Source organism: Pyxicephalus adspersus, chromosome 8, assembly GCF_032062135.1.
Source record: "Pyxicephalus adspersus chromosome 8, UCB_Pads_2.0, whole genome shotgun sequence".
Lineage (NCBI taxonomy): Eukaryota > Metazoa > Chordata > Amphibia > Anura > Pyxicephalidae > Pyxicephalus > Pyxicephalus adspersus.
In genome coordinates this window covers 4,607,202-4,627,019 of record NC_092865.1, presented here as the reverse complement: position 1 = coordinate 4,627,019, position 19,818 = coordinate 4,607,202, and the positions used below count along the sequence as shown (strand labels likewise).

Here is a 19,818-nt window from a genome sequence, read left to right as displayed (position 1 = left end):
TGTGGAAAGTTCTGTTTGGGCGGACAGGAGACCTGAGGTTTCTCTAATGCAGTTACTTTTTACTAAAAGGTCTTGCCCCCCCCCCCTTGACTTTAAGCTGTTGTCGTTGGTATAATCCAGCTGCCAGGCCAAGGTACAGCAAGCACGCTGCAATAACCTCCAGCAAACTCCACCATCTGTCTGTGGAGTTATAGAAGACTGGAGAGCTGCAGGAGACAATTACAGATTCCATGGCGTGACTGCAAACTATGCCACCTGCTTTAGACAAAAATGTCCCGATTTCCACAACAAAAGGAGAAGTTGGTCAATAAACTTCCGAAGTGTGCAAGGAAACTCTATGGGTTTTTGTAATTTTGTAACTGAAATCACCATCTCAGCAGAGAAATTCTAGTACAAAAAGGCCAACAAGCTAGTGACATGATATGGACTTTGTAAACTGCTGCGTAATATGTCAGAATTATATAAATACTAGTTATCATAAATTCACTTACTTCTGACTCTACCTAACTATTGGCTCTATAGATCAGAGGTCCCATACCCGTGGCCATCTGACAGGTGTGCCATAACCTACCTGCGGGGTCAAGAGAAGGACTCCGCTTGGGGGGACACACCGACCAGAGCGGCAGACCATGTCTCTGGTGCTTTTGCAGACTCAAGGTGGTGGGCCGGATGTGTCTCTGGACACAAACCGCCCACTCTCCCATCGGAGGCTCAGACCTGCGATGGGAGAGTGGTCAGGTTCTAGCATCATTACCTCACTCTGGGGGGAAGTTTCTTCTCCTTTGAGTGACACATGGCTCACCGCGTATGCGCGGTCCGGAGTCCATGCATTTAGTGGTCACCAACGTGTAAAAGGTAGGGGACCATTGCTATAATATAGGATACAAAGACAAAAATATCTAGGAATCTGAAAATAAAAATTGGTTAAGATGTAACATGGCAACCAAGTGTGAGGCCCCAGCTCATTGGTGGTTGACAGTCAGATTGGTAGGAGAGCCCTAGAGGTCATTGTAGAAAGCTTGCAGAAAGAAGATGACCCAAGTAGCTTCATTGAACTTTAGCATGAGAATTCCAAGGGGTGATTGTTTAATGGTCATGGTGGTTTGGTGAGTTATGGGGTCTTTGGAGAGACATTGAAAGGGTTAGGATTTTTATGAACCTCTGGCCCATCTGGTGGTATGGTGCTCCTCCTTGGCTGTTTGTTGGTAGTTTTCCCAGGTGCCTGTAGAAGATCTCCAATGTGCAAATTGGGAGCTCTTCTTAAATCTCCAGGGTGCACCTGAAGACCAAGATTTATCATCATAACTGCTCTATGTTCTTGGACACTCAAAGGCCCCGTACCACTAACCCATGCCAATGGCTATTTGTGTTGGGACAATTAGTTGTTTCTTTTTGGTAAATGGTAAAAGTTTTGGTGATAGACTTGAATGACCAACCTTAGTTATTAAGGAACCAAATAATGTTCCTTTTTTATATAAATAAAGACTGATAAATGTTGTTTTAAAGGTTCCATGTTTGATGACTTAAATTGGCCAAGGATGGAGATCACCCAAACTCTAAAATGTTTGCGTTGCTCAATCACTAACATAGTACAACTCTCTACTGCTGTTGTTGGTATAAAAGGCTGCAATTAAAACCTAAATCCAACAGTCCTTGTTATTATTTGTGGTTACAAAATATGGAAGGACCCACATTGAGGAATCCCATAACCATCACAGCTCCATAAAGCAATATCTGATATCCCCATACAACTATGAGAGTGTCCACCACATTTTATTTAATTTTAGGTCTCTGTTCCTTTAAGAAGTAACCAAGTCAACGCGCGGAAATTTGCCTCTTGTGAAAACACGGATCTGCGGCTTTATGGCAGAAGGCTTAATTCCCAGTTCTCCCAGCATGCACCACTCCAGGATAATCCTATTAAATCACAATTTATGCTCCAAATGTTTACAATAGCGACAATTGCAGATGTTACAAGCATTTGACACAATAAGCATCAGGCAGAAAATACATGCAGGGATTGCTATATTAGAAGGGCTGTTATTAATCCAGATTTTCACATATTAAAAAGAGCAATTATATAATTCTAGTAGCGGGAAGACTCGGAAGTCATTTTAGCCTTCGCTGCTTTTGTTGTTGTTGTTGTTGCAGACAGGACATATGGCAGCTGTAATCATTGACCTGTTTAGAATGTACATGATGCAGATATGTCATCCTTGCTTTAGGGCCAAGAGCTGGGAGAAGTATGTTTCTATTGGTCATTGAGGCTGTCCATCATATTAAGGGACTGATAGGCTGAAGGGAGGGGCTAAGCTTGACTTTTACAGCAAAGTCACTAAAAGACCAATAGAGAGGCAGAAACTTCTGAATGAGTGGGACTAGTTCAGAAAAAATAGAGAATTGCATTCGAATTTTGCTGCCTATTTCTCTGGTTCTGAAGTTTTCATTGCAAGTAATCCGTGATTATATTTTTTAGCGAGTGATATGCATAAATTGCTCAGGTTCATGGTGTGTTTTTAGGAATTTTGCTGATAAGTGCTGGAATTTTACTACTATATTTTTAACTATATGTAAAACCAAAAAAGTCAACCATGGGTTTCATGCTCCAATAAACTTGATAATGCTTTAATAAACATCATTAACAAAAATCTATACACTTTTGGCTATTGTATATCAGTCATATGCGGCTTTTCTGCCTGTCCCGTTCTTGTGTGCAGAAGATGTGTGTGCCTTGCACATAGGTGGGCCAATGAACCATCTAATACAAAATTGAGGTTCTAGGGGTTCCCTAAAAAAACTGGGACTTTTCAGACCAATAGGTGCAAATTTTAACAATTAAATATCAAAACCATACTTTATAACTTTATTAAATACCATTGAAAACATTACCATAAAAAGAACCTAAAAATGTAAAACAAACACTGCAAGAAAATTCCTGTCCGGGTTACCCAATCAAAGGGGTAGATCCTGTTGAATTGACAAGGATAAATCTGCTTCTTCAGGAACAGAGACAGGGGCATCTGGGGTTTGTAGCCCATGCGGCCCCACCCATAGGGTGAGAGCAGGCGAGGACAGCAGCTTTTAGAATGTATCTCAGTTGGTATTGTTTTAAATTATCATTCACAGTTCTCAATAGTATGATCCATATTGTCTATCTTCTTATTTGGTCTCATTTTTTAACATGTTTCCATTCAAGATCACCAAATATTCATAGCAAAAGCTTTACAACTCATGCTTCCTTCCACTTTAAGCTTTAATGTTTCCCTTACAAAATAATGGTCTTCATCCACTTGCTGTCAACGCGTTCCTGCAAACGGCATCTTCACATGGGAGCCTCCCTATGGGTGGGGCCGCATGTGATACAAACCCCAGATATCCCTGTTGCTTTTCCTGAAGAAGCGGATTTATCCGTGAAACGCGTTGATTGAACAGGGTGTACCCCTTTGATTGGGTAACCCGGACAGGAATTTTCTTGCAGTATTTGTTGCACATTTTTAGGTTCTTTTTATGTTAATGTTTTAATGGTATTTAATAAAGTTATTGTTTTTGATATTTTTTTGTTAAAATTTGCACTTATTGGCCTGAAAAGTCACAGTTTTTGAGGTAACCCCTCAGACCTCTATTTTCTTTTTATCTGTGTTATTAAAGCAAGGACAACTAGCCAGGGTAGAGGCGGCAGGTGGGGCATGTTTGCATGTCCTGGGACAGATAGAAAATATGCTTTTTGTCAGTTTCAATAAAGGCTTAGAGGGGGTTTAGCAGCAAGGACAAAAGTGGAACCGAGGGGAACATTTTCTTATGTGTTAAATAGGGCTGGATGGGGGGTGGTAGGATGTGTCTGCAGGATGGGACAGAAAGGACGTACATATCTAATGAAAGAAGACTTGGTTGGGGGGCATCAGGGAGGGCATGTCTCCATTGCCGGAGGGTGGAACAATGGGGAATTACTTTCCACATTTGTGTCAATGCAGAAGGGCTGACGGGAAAATGGAGGCATGGAGGTGTACATTGCCTGAGGGTGGGACAGTGGTGAAAAAAAGTCTTCTGCCTATCAAAGAAGCAAGATTGGGCAGGGGTGTGGCATTAGGGAGGGCATATCTACAGCAGGAAAATAGGCTCCCTGTCTGTGTCAAGGAAGCAAGGCTCTGCAGGGGAGTGGCAGCAAACCTGACTATAGGCATCATTCAGAAAGCTAAGGGGCACAAACTGACTGCTCCATTATGGATCTGCTTCCATGTTTGGCTGCAGGAAGGCGCCTTGCTGGATCACTCATGTTGATTATTGCAAATACGTCAATCAGGTTAAATGATTCCCTACACTCAGCATTAATAAATTTGAAAGTTTGCATATACTTTATAAATTTTCACAGAACTCCCAGTCATTCCTATTGATTTTGCACCTTTTTTCTATCTATAGCAATAATTCTTCGGATCCCCAATTCCACAAATCAAACCCTAGAAAGTAATGGCAATCTGTAAATTTGGATATAAGTCGCGACGCTCCTTTTGCCATTTATTTTCCTGTTCCATTCATTTCAAAGATGATTTACATTTCTTATCTGGCTTCCTCTTCAAACATTTACAATAACCACCAGCATTTTTTCTTCTCGTCAGAAATCTCGCTGTGGGATGTCTGCCATTTTTCCTTCACGTCTGCTTTGTCAGCGTTTATTAAATGTGCGAGCGCCCTGATGTAATTTCCAGTCTAAAGCAGAGCTGCGACGCTGCGACTCTGATTTAATAAGTTATTGTGTCTCATTTTTCTTAAGCTTCACATTCTGAATTTGTAGAATTTATTTGTGTAAAATTAAATGGAAAGTTTAGGCATTGGCTGTGATAGGAATTCTGGAATTTGAGATTTATTTATTTATTGGGGGCGGGTAAGCCTGACTTTCTTTTAAAGGTAGCCGCGGCATCATTGCATGCTGCAATTTGTAGAAAGCAAACGCACAGGATGGGGGTGGGGGAGACATGATACCAATGGTCGCCATATTTGCCTCGCTGATCTCACCCAGAAAAACTAAGAATAACTTTTTGATTTTATTTTTTGAAGAAAATACATGGTAACAGATAACACATGGCATGGAAGTTGATGACAATGATAATGCTTGGGGTTTTGATTCTTCTTTACTCTACCCAAAAAAAAAAATAAGTAACCAATAGGATGTTAGCCTCAAATTACCCTCTTGCCATCTAGAGACCAGAAGTGGGTAAGAATCTGCAATAAAAAAAATGAAGTTTTCCAAAATCCCTGCAGTGTATAAAGCTGAACTTGAGGGGTTTTTCTTTTTCTTCTCGAAATTCTAATAGCATCTGTGACGGTTTTAATGTCGGAAAACAGAACGCTTGAACTCTCTGTATATCCGCAGTAGGTGCCTGTAGCAGCCAGGTAATATTACATAAGGTTGGAGATTTCTGTATCAGAAAAAGTAATCCTGTAAAAATGTGCATGTAAAGAGCAGGGAGCGCTCCGGGCTTAAGTGACTTTATAGCAAATAAAGAAGAATGAGCACACAGCTGGCGTAGACGTCTAATGGAAGGAATCCTGTAGGGTTTTGTCTTTCCAGGTGTGCTGGAATTGGTTAACCTCCATAATTAAAATGTTTCTGCAGTGGTTATACAGGTGCACTGGTCTACTTTTAGTTAAGTTTAGATGGGTGGTGAGGTTGTGGTGCTTTTATGGAATACTCATGTCCAGGAACCATGTCCATGGTCAAGGTGCTATAGGTAGCGTCTCACTCATGGCCATCCATAGGGATATAAAGGAGGCGGTGGTGGAAGGTTGAGTATTACTGGCAGTCATATGTTGAAATGTTGGTTGATTAGGATGTGGCATTGCTGTTGGGGCTTCCAAGTAGCTGCCCAGTGTTTGTTTCCACCACCCATTTGAACCTAGCTGGTGAGGTTGCAGTGTGCTTACTACTTGCTCACACCCAGAACTCCTCCACTCATACCACCCACCTACGAGTCGTGACCTGGACCATGATCTCATCCATGGCCACCCATAGAGAATGAATGGGCATGGTAGTGACTGGCTAGGGGCCTCCTGTCATATGTTCAAATACTGATTTAATAAGAACCGACATAGTGGTTGGGGCTCACCCAGTGCCTGGCAAGGTACCAGCCAGCAAGATTCACCTGGAAACCGGTTCCCACCTCCCATCTTACCCTATATGTAGGAAACCAAACCAAAACTTTTGATCTATTGCATGATTGAACAACAACTGAACATTGTAAGTACGGCTTTGAACATTACATATTGGATTGCACCCATGTGCTTAAGTTCAGCTTTTTGCATCAACAGGAAATTGTGCCTAATAATTTGTCCACGGGGTGTAGATAAATCTTTAGTGGTCTACCATGCACCCTGTCTATAGTCATCATTTCCATGGCTCATTCCAAGTCATCTGTCCTCTATTCATTACAGAAATATGAGTTTTGTTCTTTTAATCCAAATTGCAATTTTATCTGAGTCATTGGACAGTTTAATGTTATTTTAACAGCACTCTGAGTGCTTAACGCTATATTAGTCCTGAATTGTTTTCTAAGTGGACGAGCAATGTGCCTTAAAGCCCCCCAAGAGACGCACTCAACGATAAATATTTAACTTCATTTTCCCGGGGTCACATGACAACTCTTCATAAATGATTCCAACATGTTTGTCAAGAGAGGGGAATTGTATGAATGTTTTATAATAGAAATAAAGGCCATGGAAGTCTGCTATTAATATCTTATAATGAAGGGCGTCCTATTAACGGTGTACAGACAGAGCTGTGATTTTTTTTCTTTTTGACAGCCAATTTGTGAATCTGATTAAAATTAAAGATGAATATCCAAATGTTTGGAGATGGCGGGGTGTGGTCACATGACATGTCAGGCTTGCAGAATGGCCATAAAATTCTTAGATATTCGGGGATAAAATATCCATTGGGTCTGATTGATAAAAGCTCTCAAAGTCTGGAAAGGATAGACGGTCATGGGAAAACCAGGGTCACCTAGCGAACTTAGAATGAATCTGGACCAGGATAGAAAACTTTTGTCAACTAATAGCATAACAATCTGTTCCAGGTTTGTGGGAGGTTCTCCCAGGATGGTCTATATTTTCCAGTCTTGGAGAACTTTATTAAATCAGGCCCTATGTCAATAACTATCTTTCGGAGGGGGGGGGGTTCCCAACCACTGGACTGCTTTAACAAAACTAAAGCCCAACTCCCGCCAAATCTTTTTTGGCACACACAAATTATTAAAAGTCTATACTGGGGAGATTTCCCTTGAAACGATGTTGCATAAACAGGAAATTGTGAAAAATCTTGTCAATGGAGCCCAAAATGGCAAGATTGGAAGTGATGAGAAACATCCGAAAGGAGTCTATAAATAAAATTGGGCCATCTTCTTATAGTGATGTCCATTTCCTTCTTTTTTCTACTGGTGACAAAGGACAAGTAATTTCAATAGTGTTGCTGGAGTTTTCCTTGGCTCGGTTCTAGGGCTGAACTGGTCCAACATTTTTGGATTGTCAGAGGTTGCAGGAAGAGGTTGCATTATTAAAGAACCTCCAGAGGTTGCTGGGGGTTCCTTAAATAATGAGCAATTCGTATATCTCAAGTCAGTTTAACCGACATCAATGTAAGGGTGACAGCCTACTCCAAGGCCAGCTATGTAAAAATAATTCATCCCACTGACCCTTTAGAAGGGGTTCCCTGAAGATATGAAAAACATTTCAAGGGTTCCGCAATGTTAAAAATGCTGAGAAACACTTCTCTAGGGGGTTTTTCTGGTCTTCGAAGAGTAACTAGAGCAGCCAAATGTACCAAATTTGGGAGACCAACAAACCCAAGGAACATGGTGCACAGAAAATGTGTACAGCAGTGGAAAGGGGGCATTTTATGCAGCTTATAAAATTAGTTGTACGATATTAGTGTTTCATTTTAAGTCCACCAATCTGCATGCAATATTTTCTGATCCTGCCAAAATATCAAGTTCAAGGACCTCTCTTTTTTTTCAAAAGACTGCACAGTACTTGAAGTTACAATACGGGAATCCTTTGTCCTTAGGTATTTACCCTGATAATGCATTGCTTTAATAAAATGATTTATGTGGTTGCAAAAAAAGCAAAAACTCCATTGCTTTGAAATGTTTTTTTCTCAATATATGCAGAACAGAAGCAGCTAAGAATCTGCATTAATTTATTGCATGTGAGCAGATCCGAAAGAATGCATTTTGCATTAAAATCTAAAAGAAAATAGTGCACGCTGATTCGCAAGCAATGAACTCTTGGCTTGCTTTATTAACCATTGATAGGATGAGATTCCCCACTCCGATCTCTGTAATGCAGTGATATTGGGAGCTGGTGAACACAAGTCAATTTACTGAGAAGTGTCTCTAGATAGATTTGGTGTGAACTGTGCACTTGCCACCACGGCCATCCTCAGTCACGAATGTCAGCTGTGTTTCTCTTGGGGTCAGAATTTCCTGTAAATATAACTTGACTTGGAATGAAGGTGAGAACTCTTGAGTCCATTAGGAGCTGACGGCACGATCTATTATGTATTGGATGTGTCAAACTCTAAAACCATCACCTCCAATGCAAGCTTATGTCTTCAGTTCGGGGATTTATTTTAGGTTTAAAAATAAAATACAACTCTGTAAATTTTGCGCTGACAAAACCGCTGCTGTGTCTCCAACCTGGGTTTGTTAGGTTTTGGCCTTGCTGAAGCGCCGATAGAAAATAATTTCTAGGGACATGTGTCACCATGGAATATGTGCCTAGTGGACTTATAAACACCATGCTACCAAAATGAATCTTAACTTTCTCTTATTGTGGGCACTCACTTGGCTAAGATGACCAAACTCTTTGCTAAAATCAATCCAAAGCTCTTTTCAGCAAATTATAGCGATTCATTTTCCATAATTTGATTTATGGGACCAGTTTTTTTAAAGCTCTCCAAGACTGGAAAGCTTATACTGTCATGGATGAACCTGGGTGACCCAACAACCTTGGAATGGATTTCTTCAAAATCATTGCTATTAACTGGCAAATGTTTTCAATCCTGGACCAGATCTATTCTAGGTTTTCTGGATTACCCAGGTTCTCCAATGATAGTTTATCTTCTCCAGTCTTGGAGAGCTTTATTAAATTAGACCCCATACATCAAAATGATGGGATATTACATGCTGAAACTAAGAGTTTTGGTTTGATTTTAGCAAAGGTTTGGTTATTTTAGCCAAATTGGTATTAGTTAGGTGAAAAGGTATTTGAGTGTTAGGAAGATACCATTCAACCATCTTGAACTTGCTGGTTTATAAAAAACAAAAATCTTCATTAGCTGAAAACATGATGATAGATATTGAGGAGTAGACAAACCTTGAGCCGGGACAAAAAGTATTCATAATACTGAACTTGATGGGTTTTGTCACCACGAGTCTTTGAATATACATGGACATGGTCTTCCAAGTGGTTTTATGGATGCCATAACTATCACCATGAACTGTGAAAAACCTGAAATGTGTTGGCTGTATCCATATCTTGCATCAAGTCCTTTGGTTTACAGCCATTGACCATCCTTTGGTTTCTTTGGTTCTTCAATGGAGGTGCTCCTCAGAATACACTCAGAACCTGCCAACTACAGAGGCACCACTTGGCCCAATACCTCACGTCCCAACCACCATTTATCAGTTGAGTTATGGCAACCCAGTGCCTTCCTTATTGCAAGTCCTATACAGTCTTCATCTAACATATACAACACATTTTCATGACATTCTGCAGCAATATACAGAAAATGTCAAATAGGAAGGAACAGGCAATATCGGTATATTGGGTTTTGAACTTAGAAGAACCCCGAAGATGGTCAAATAGCAATCAAAACACTGAAGTTGAAGTGTTTAGTTGCCACCATGAGTTTGTCACAAAGAATCTTTGAAAATACTTAGGTTGCGTGGTGGCGACAAATTTTACCATGAGCTGTGAAAAAGAGGGCAACCTAGTCACGTATTGGCTGTACCTATGTCTTTAAACAAATCCTTTGGTTTATGACCATTGTTATATGCCAACCAATAATAATTAAAAAACACAAGGGGACAACATTTAAAGCAATGTGTGGTCACCCATGGAAGCCAATCAAAGCTTCTATATTTCAGGTATTAGGTTATAGCACCATTACTTTACACAAAAATCCTACCAGTTTTCCCAAAAACGCATTTTCTCCAATGTCGGAGACTGAACCAACCAGCTCAGAGGAGTGAAAAATAGTGAAATAAAATAGCTGTTAATATTTCATCATAAAAACAAAGTTATGGAGAGTCAAGTAAGCAATGAACTTATGGAAATTGCGGTCTCAGTGTAGGTGGTTTTATGGGTTGGTGTTCCCGAAACTGACAGTTTATTGCAGTGACACATTCTGTCTGCTTCTCATTGTCATGTCATATTGAATTAGACTCGATCCTACCCAGACACAGCCCGCAGCCTGACGCTCATATCTGGACTGACACAAGAGCGCTGAAAAGTCATCTTACGTTTAACAGTTAAAGAGCCGTTTTCATCAGATTGTCAAAGCAAAAGAGAATAATGAATCCCTGACAATTTGTGATTCACCCACTTGTTGGGGGACTAGAAGTTCCAGCATGCCATTGGAGCTCTACTATTTACAAAGTAAATTATTTCATTGGCTTACCATTAAATTTTTAAAATTAACGCTCTACTGGGGCACCACCATTTGTGATTTAGTTCAGCTGATTGTTACTCTGACTTCTATAAAATTGGCTATACATTGGGCTCCTCTAGGGTGGAGGCTGATGTAAACATTTTGTTTTCTTGTTGCTTAGCTTTTCTGGTGATAACCTGGCTTTTTGCAGGGTGACCAGACTGTGACGTTCACCAAGGCAGAAACTGATGTGGTGCATTCCTATTGCTCTACTTTCCTCCAATTGTGAGCTCCTCTGGGGTGGAGACTGATGTGCAATAATTTGTTTTCCTGTTGCTTTGGTTTCCCTCTGCTGGTGGTAAACCACCACTGCAACCTTCACCAAAGCAGAAACTCGTTTGAAAGTTTCTTGTGTAGTTCTATCCTGTTGTTCTACTAAGTAAAGAGATTCCAGTTAGGGTGATTGGACTATAAGTTCCTCAGGGGCAGGGACTGATATGATAGGCTGTGCAAATTTTTATTCTGCAAATCCCTTAGCTGACAATGGCTCAGTACAACTGAAAATAACTATATCCACCTTTCTTTTGCCTATTTCTTTGTTATTTTTTTGCTTTTCTTTAGAAGAAAATCTTTTTTTTCTTGCACAGTATTAGATTTTTCTTCCCTGAGCTGACAGACACCATATATCGAATGACAATTTTTCTTAGTAGCATCAACACTTCGGCGTTGAGATAAGAAGATTCCTCTTGTCCTTGCATTCTGAAAGAGCCAATAGTATTGATTGATTCTAAGTGTCAGAACACAATACAGCTTGTGTCCTGGACACAGGCAATTTCATTCAGCTTATACAGAGGAACTACGACTTCCTAATTATATAACATGTCAACTAAAGGAACTGCAAGGCTTTTAGGTCATTATTTTTTAAATATAATTACATGTACTTACCTGCTTCTGTTCTGTAGATTGGGCATGTAAGTGTTTTTACTGCAAGCAAATGCTAAGCAGAAATGTTTGCTTTAGTTATAGTTACTGGGTCTGCCGAAATGATGAAGCCAAAAACGAATTCCCATTGAAGAGATTACCTATTAAATGCTCTGTGCATACTTCTGGAAAAAGAAGCGAGCCAGTATCATGCAATCATCTGAGAAATCTCATCTACAAATGGAAAATAAATATAGTTGCAAATAGGAGAAAAGTTGACTTGAAAATAATTAAAGCTGGCTGCAAAAGCTGAAGATAAGTCAGCAAACACATGAAAATAATAATAATAATAATAATAGCTACCGCCATACAGACTGCGCATTTTACATTCTTTATATATATGATCCAGACAGCAGACTGTCCTCTGGATACACTGAGGAGCAGTAAGGTTGTCTGCGTGCAAACACGAAGGCTGCCAGATCTCCTAAATCACACCAAATGAATCGAATCGAGATAGGAGTCTGGATTCTCCCACATTACATATGCCGGGCTGTTCTCAGGAGCCAATCGGCCTGAAAATACACAAAGTGTGAAATGCGTGTGCAGTTATCTGTGGATATTTAAATATATTTATATTCTACCTGTCTTTATTTCGTATCTTACTTGTAAATATCCCTCCAGTCCCCATCATACTTAAATATATAATATTCAGATGAGAATGATCCCTGCTATACCTATAGATGTCTCTGCCCTTAATTGTCCTTACCTTACCTTTATGTGTTTATAGTACATACCTTATCTATGACTACAATCCTCATCATATCTAGAGAAGATACAATTATCATACCTATAGATGTCCCTACTCCCTACCTTACCTGTAAATGTCAAATGTCCCTACCACACCTATAAATTTATCTAATCCCTACTTGATGTAAAGCTGTCAGCAATCCCTACAGGTTTATGTAATCCCCACCTGATGTATAGGTGTCTGCAATCCCTACCATACTAAAAGGTTTATCTAATCCCTAGTGTTTGCAGTCCCTACCATACCTATAAAATGATCTTGTTTTTACCATACATGGTATGATATGGTGCTCATTCCTGATTAAGCTACAGAATTCCCATTCCTAAAATAACTAGAAATGTCTTCAATCATACCTTTAGATATCTCAAGGCTCACCTTACGGATATATCTCTTTAGTCCACTTATGTACATATATATGTATAGATAGATAATCCCTAATATAAATATAGATAAAGTCCCCAGCCTATTTATACGTGTCTATAGTCTCCATTCCAAACCTTACCTATGGATGTTTCTAGTCCATACCTCACCTTTAGAAATCTCTTGTTTCTATCTTTTCTATTGATATCTTCAGTCCCAGCACATCTACAGATGTCTCCAGTCCTTGGTTATCTATAGAAGTCCTTTACCCTACTTATAGGTGTCAGCAATCCATAACATATCTAGAGATGAACTTCCTACCCTAACTATCAGCGTCTTTCACCTTATCTTACATATAGCTGTCTCCATTCTCTACCTCACCTATGGATGTTTCTAGTCCCTACCTTAACTATAAATGTCTCCAGCTCCTATAATACCTATAGATATATATAGAAATATTCATTGAAATCCACATTTTATACCTATAAATGTCCCTAGTCCCTACCTTATATATAGAAGTCAATATTTCCTCCTTCTACCATCCATAGCCATAGTACCCATAGTAGCTTGGTCATTTAATGGCCCTAGAAGTTTTGAGAGTTTTAAAGGTATTTTTATTACTTTGGCTGGTTCAAACTTTATGGATGAGGAGTAGGGAATGGTGGCTGCCTAATTTCTAGCATGGCCATACTTAGTAGGCACAGGAATTATGTTGTTCATACAAACGCACTGCTTCATCTGCCACCAATACACCATACAGAAGGGCCATGTTAGCCCAACTCCGACCCCTATGCCACCTCTCTCCAGGGTTTGATTTCAACTTTATTGATGCAAGAACTAATAGCTAATACTGAATTAGCTTTTATTCCCATTTATGATCAAGTAATCCTACCATCATCAATTCCAATATTCATGTCTTTATCTATATGGCGAGGGTGGAAGAAGGTTGGGTCAGTTCTCTTGTTTTTGGATCAGAATATAGCTAACAGTAATAACAATTTTCTTCTGCTATAGTAAAAGCAACTTTAATTTAATTTCTTCATCTCTGTCTTTTTATTACAGGTGATGTCCTTTTCTGAATACTTTCCCCAAGCTGTTTTCTGCAAAGAATAAGGTATGTGAGGTTAGAATAAATTACTAAATATTGTATTACTATTATTGCTTTAAATGAGAGCTGAGTGCATTACTTCCTGGCTTATGGATAGATTTGTCTTTAACACCATAAAGCAGGATCACAGTGTTGTACAGAGATCAAAACAATCTGGGAGTAACATTTCTGTTTCAGACTCATGCAACTAAATTTTGTGTGGCTTTGGCAGCTTTTATTTCACTTATTCCCACATCTCCAAAAGACTTAAGGACACTCTTTGCACTTGGAGGGAAACAAATATTTTATCTTCATAGGAAGAAAGGGTTTGCTTCCAGTAAGAGCTATAAAACTCTTCAAAGGGTTGGAAGTATACATGGTTTATAAAAACATTGTACAGCTTTGCAACTGGAAGTATTTGTTCGTCATTGGGGTCTGGAATTATTTTTCACATTTAAGTTAGTTATTATGCTTTATTTGTGTATTCATTTTTAGTTGAGCATAATGGAGAAAATATCCAATATATGTCCCACCCCTGCTTATCACTAAGGATCCTCCCATGCAGAACTGCGTGCTGTTTTAACACTGCAGCTTAGAAAACTGAGACTGTTTTTTGGCACAGCATTGACTAGTTTGGGAAAACTTGTTCTTCAATGAGGGTTAAGACACACAAGATCTGATTGCCGGTAGCCTGGCACTGCGGTAATACAGCAAATGATTGACGAGAATTCTTAGCAGGAAGAATACAAGCAGACAGCAGGCAGCGCCCATTAGGTTAGGATTTTCCCAATCTTATACTAAGAGCTTAAAATGTTTATAAAATTTAATTGTCTCCTGGTAAGTCAAACTAATAATACCAAGCAGATCATCCCCTCTGAAAACTGAATGGGTATATTCGTTTTGTAAATGATTTATATTATTATTTATTATAATATTGTTATTATATATTATGATTAAATGATTAAAATTATTTGCAAAATTAGATTTTCCTTTGTAAATAGAGCGTGGAAAATGTATATACCTTATTTTTTACCCGGGGATCTCATCAGTAGGTTTCTGTGCATCTTTGTGCATTGAGAACAGATTATAGTTACACACTTTCCTCTTACACATTTTCACACTTTCCGCCAATAGGATGCTGTACACAGCTTTTATAAATGATCACAGCACCGTTCATTACTTCTCTTAGTTCTGATGTTAGTAGCAGGCTGGCTCTCGTTATGCAAATAGGTCAATTTCTCTATGGGTTTATCTGGGGATTTCTAGGCAGGTTGCAATTATATATACCTCCTTAGCAAACACCAATGTGTTGCCGAGCACTTTGTTTGAAAGAATCAAAATCCAATTTATTAAAAGGACAGACCAAGGACAACCAGGCTGGGTCTGGGTCTAGATCAGTGGTCCCCAACCTTTTCGAACCCATGGACCACTAAATTTACCGGCTCTAGACCACGCATGTGCAGGAAACCGAGTGTCACTAAAAGCCAAAGAAACTTGGGTGATGTCATGATGCCCTTCTCCTGACCCCAGCCAGAGCGGTGGACCACCGGTTGTTGACCGCTGGTCTAGATGATGCCAGGTGGGGTCTATCAAATTTGCAACATGAGAAGCCCACTATTGCCCTGTTTTATTAAAGCTCTCCAAGGCTGGAGAAGATACACTTTCATCAGTGAATGTGGGTGATCCAGCAAACCTGGAATGAATTCCTTAAAAGTCATTTGCTATTTCTTAGCAAATGTTTTCAATCCTGGACCAGATCCATTTCAGGTTTGCTGATGATAGTTTATCCTCACCAGCCTTTGAGAAGTTTAATAAATCAGTCTTAGTGAATCAGCATGCCATTTCACTCCAGCAGAGGAGCTGATCCAACTGTGCAAGACTGAAGACAACGTTGAAGTTTAGATTTAGGATTTGACCATTTTGCTAAAAAAAAAAAGTTCTGGAACTTTCCTGTGCACTCAGAATAGTTGAATGCGCTCAACCAAACACTGCAGAACTGTCATGGCCCCTGCGAGTTGGAAGTTTTTTACTTTTATAGCCATGTAAATGCAGATAAAACATTATGCATTGTCTGTCAAGCACAGCGGCTCAGCGACAGAATGGAAATGGATTTGCTGACAGCAATGTTCGCAGCTGTTTAAACGGATGTAATCTTCCCAAAACAGTGCATTGTTTATGAGGCCCATGGGTTCAATCTTCCGCCTGACTGGAGAGGGGGCTATTAACCGACATATTTGCGTTTAAGGACCTACGCAAGATTTACATAAGTCTTTCAATGCAATGAGCCATGCTGAAGTCATTTCATATCAAGGCTAATAATTTTCTTGTTTTATTCTTCTTTTTTTTCTTTTTTAATTGCCGTAAGACCGCAAACGAACGAACGATTCGGAAATGCCAGGTATAATTGGCGATAAGGCCTCTGCCAGCCTGTCAAAATAAGCGTAAATCATTTGTACTGCTGAGAGCGGAGAGGGGGAAATGACTGGCCTGGTATTTGAGAAGATGTTTACTGAGCGCCGATTATACCGGAAAAAGTTCATATATCATTGGGATACATTTTATGATATATACATATTATCATACATATTGATACAGAGCATCATTTATTATTTCTAGTGAATATTGTTACTAAAAGCAGCTTTTTTTCATGTACATTTTTTAATAATGTATCAAAACTTGGGATAGATATCGAGTTTACCCAAAGGGTCACTAGGAAAGTTTTTTTTTAACCAAGGTACCATGGACTCTAAATGTTCCTCCAGAGGTTGCAAGGGGTTCCTTGAGAAATTAGCAATTTGTGTGCCTGGGGTCATTTTAGGTGACACCCATTGGTCCGCAGTATAAGAGGCATTCTTCCCATCAACCACCATGCTAATGTACTGTGAGCTGTGGATATAGTAGCTATAGAAGGGGTTCCCCAAATATATAAGGGTTTCCTCACATTTAAAAGGTTGCTTTAGGGGTTTTCATAATGCAAAATTTGCAACCACTCTTCCCAGTCCCAAGAATTAAACTGAATTGGTTGCCAAACACCATTCCCAGTCAATGGTTTACCAGAAAACTGGCTATACTTGGGATTTCCAAAAGGTCATCCCCACCTTCTCATCAGTAATTTTGGTGACAATACCATTTTCAGAGGTTTTGCAATTTAGTTAAAGTGGAACCACCCAGCTGTCAAACTTTGCTGAGCAGTGCATGTGCAACACATCATTGGTTGCTGGGTAAACCAGGCAATACCGGCTTGCCTTGCATGTGCCAGGAAATATTGAACTCCCACGTGCCTGCGTGAGAATTAGACCATCACGGCACAGCCAATAATGTTGGCCAAAGATTGTAGGGAGGAAGTAAAGAATAAGGAACATGGAGGCACCCTGCAATGGAAAGAGGATAAAGAAGTAGCTCAGGTTTAGTTCCTTTTTATAGCCCAGCCTTTTTTTTTTCTTGCAAACTTCACAAAAACACATATTTTAGCCACCAGCCAGTAGGAATGCCATGGAGGTCATCAGACTTATTCTGGTGTCCCAAATTGAAGTCTCACCTTTATTATGTACGCTGTAATATCCAGTATTTATTATTATATATTAAAGGTTATGTTCTTGTTAAAGTAAAAACATATTTTAAGTTATTGGATTGTTTTATTTCCTGACAAGCCAATTATTCCTGGCAATTGGAGTTCAAAGCCTTCATGAATCAAACATAAGGTGATAAAATCTGACCTGTTCGGATTTAATCCAATGAATCTCTGTCAATGGTTGGCTTCCTGACTGCCGCTTTACTTTGGTCTGAACTATCAATTATTTGGGTCAACTCTTCACAGAAGCTAAAATGATACTCAGCAAGGCCAAGCTGTTACAATTGTGCATCCTGTAGGTTAGACCAGGTACTAAATGCCTGCGGAACCCTCCCCATTGATTGTGTGGCTCTACAATGAAGTTCCACGTAAAGTGTTGGTCAAATAATCCATTTTAACAATTAGGGACATTTTTTGGAGATTACGCTAATTTACCCTATGTAATGGATTTACATTGCTGACAGCAATTTAATTGCAAAGCCCTTTTGTCAGCAGAATTGCTGGAGGAAGGTGGCACCCATGGGAATAACCCAAGTTAGATTGAAAATGTTATCGTGTGACTTGTTGTCCCAATTTGGGGAAAAAGTATACAACTTGGAGTGTGGATATTTACAATAACGTAGACTGTATAGATCCAACAATTGGCTGTTATTTCTTTATTGTGCTTACTATTACAACTTTGTGTCACCATTGTAAAACAAAAAAATGAACCACACAAAGCTGTAAAATTAGGGATTTCTATCTTTCCCACATTGCACTCAAAACCACAGAAAATGTTCTGTTGACCTTTTCCCTTTTTTTTATTTGGTACAATGTTCCTCAGTTAATCCTTTTTCATCTTTGTGGTGCAAAACCGCCCATTCCTGGGTACAAAGCAAACTGCTGCTATGCTCCCAGAAGCTGCAAACTGCACTACGGATCAATGCATTTGTACCATGGTGCAGTGGCAATGTGTTTTCTCAAGATCAAAAAGAATGGCACAGCTAGAGGTAACCCAACCATGACTGCAATGCCATCACAACCTGTGCAGAAAATTGTTCCCAACTGGTCCTATTCAGTTCAATGGGAGCAACTGGGGTGCACCATTGAGCTGCAAGACAATGATCTATCACAAGACTAAAGTAGCCCTTGGTCTTCCCATGAAGATTTGGTACATTTGATGCTCCAAAAACAGGTACAAACCACCAAATGATGTTTGCATTCAAATTATCTGAAATCCAGAATTTTTAGCCAAAGAACTTAGGGAAATTCTAAAAATGTTCCCAGCAGGCCAAAAGTCAAGGTAAATATTTTGAACAGAGCCATGGATCATCGTAAAAAACTAACAGAAGTTCTAATCCTTCCCCTATCCGCCTATCCAAAACTAAATAAAAGTTTTTGCCTTGACCTTTTTTTTGAAAAAATGTCTATTTAAAAGCCATAAAACAATAAAAACAATGCAATGATACATTACAGTAACTAAGCAACAGCCAAAGCAATGTAACTCTCACCTATCATTGCTTGCAGCAGAAAACTGAATTACAAAGTATCCACTAAATTTAAGATAATTATTCCAGATGCAATATAAACTGATGATATTTGTCTCCAAGGCCGGGTTAATGTGTCACAAGTATATCAAATAGAGAATTATCATTGTGATATGATCTGTGCAAATTGTCATCTCTAGCAGTAAAGAAACGCGTTAGATAAAATGAAGCCTTGCTGTTTAATCAGTCATTGTGAAGCGTTTACATAATGGCGCAACTGCAGCCGAGAATTCAAGGTAGAATGGACATAAAATAGCCAGCCAAGGCACAGAAATGTATTATCTATTTGAGATGTCATTAATGCAGGAAATTGTCATGCTTCCCATTGCCACGGATTGAGTCACTGAGATGAAATGGATCAAGGCTAATCGTGTTAATACACACAGAGCAGATACCGGTATCAAACACGAGCAGCTTGCAATACAGAGAGGGTTAGCTTTAGATTTTAAAAGAGGCAATGCAGGTACAAATATACCACCATACACCCCCACCCTGTGCACTCCTGGAACACCTGGTAAAAAGTTTAGATTTAGGATGCAGATTTTATCATTTATTACCTTATTGGTGGAAAAAGTATAAAGTCTGCAGGCAGCTTTGATTTCAGATGATTTTGATATGGTTATTATTCTCTATTGGCGAGCTCAATACTTGACCAACCATGACCAACCAGGGTAATATAGCAAACTATTGTTAAAAAAGCATTCTATCCATCCACTAAAGATCAATGATTTTCTTGAGAATGCAATCTATTCATTCTGAGACTGGGGGCACCCTGAAGTATGCAGCCCATCAATAACTAGATAATATTGACATCACTGAGAATGCAGCCTATCCATTTATTAGACACCAGTGACATCATCAAAAATTCAGACGATTCAATCACTAGAGACCAGTGACATCACTGAGAAT

The 19,818-nt window shown here is 39.3% G+C and overlaps 1 protein-coding gene across 7 annotated transcripts in view; it reads left to right on the top strand.

The window, feature by feature from the left end:
• Positions 1 to 19,818, top strand: part of DAB1 (DAB adaptor protein 1) — a 472,196-nt gene that overhangs the window by 133,968 nt on the left and 318,410 nt on the right. For all 7 annotated transcript variants that reach the window (XM_072419348.1, XM_072419347.1, XM_072419351.1 and 4 more), the window contains exon 2: positions 13,788 to 13,839. The gene's annotated coding sequence lies outside the window, so the exon portion shown is untranslated. The remainder of the gene's footprint in view (positions 1 to 13,787; positions 13,840 to 19,818) is intronic.